The sequence below is a fragment of the Arachis duranensis genome, chromosome 3 (genome assembly GCF_000817695.3).
Source record: "Arachis duranensis cultivar V14167 chromosome 3, aradu.V14167.gnm2.J7QH, whole genome shotgun sequence".
NCBI lineage: Eukaryota > Viridiplantae > Streptophyta > Magnoliopsida > Fabales > Fabaceae > Arachis > Arachis duranensis.
Genome location: NC_029774.3, coordinates 117779766 through 117780413, shown reverse-complemented (window position 1 = coordinate 117780413; position 648 = coordinate 117779766).

The window sequence follows — 648 nt, the reverse complement described above, 5'->3', positions numbered from 1 at the left end:
AGATTGAGACGAGAATTTTGGTACCAATTTTATAGGATTCGGACCAAGATTGGACCGAACGGGCCAAACCGGGCTAATTGGACCCAAAGTGGGTCCTTGGCCCAACATAACTTAACCAAAACCCTAGTTTTCAGCACTCTCTCTTCTCATTTGTTACACACACAAGCTGAAATTAGAGAGAAAGGGAGGAAGAACACTCTCTCAAGTTCTCTCCCTTGTTGATCTTCAAACCACCATAACTTTTGATCTAGAGCTCCGATTGCCGCCCCGTTTGCAGCTACGCGTTCACCGCGGAGAGCTTTACAAAACCCATACAACCAATCTTGAGGTAAGCCACGTGTTGCTGTTCGAAATCTCAGCCCTTATTTTCGAGTTTCATGGGTGAAATGTTGAGATTTTGGGTTCTTTGATGTTATAGGACCCAACTCTCTTGAAGGAGAAGGTTAATCTTGTCTCCTTGGACCTTAGGTGTGGTAAGGTTCTTAACCCTAGTGTAATTTTGTTGTTTTATGATGTTTGGGTTTTGAGATGTTGTGTATGGGTATGATGATTGTGGCTTAGGTTGTGTATATGTGAATATTGGAGCTTGATTGGTGATTTTGAAAAGCTTGGAAAGGGTTTGGTGGTGAAAAATCTGTTCTTGGAGGT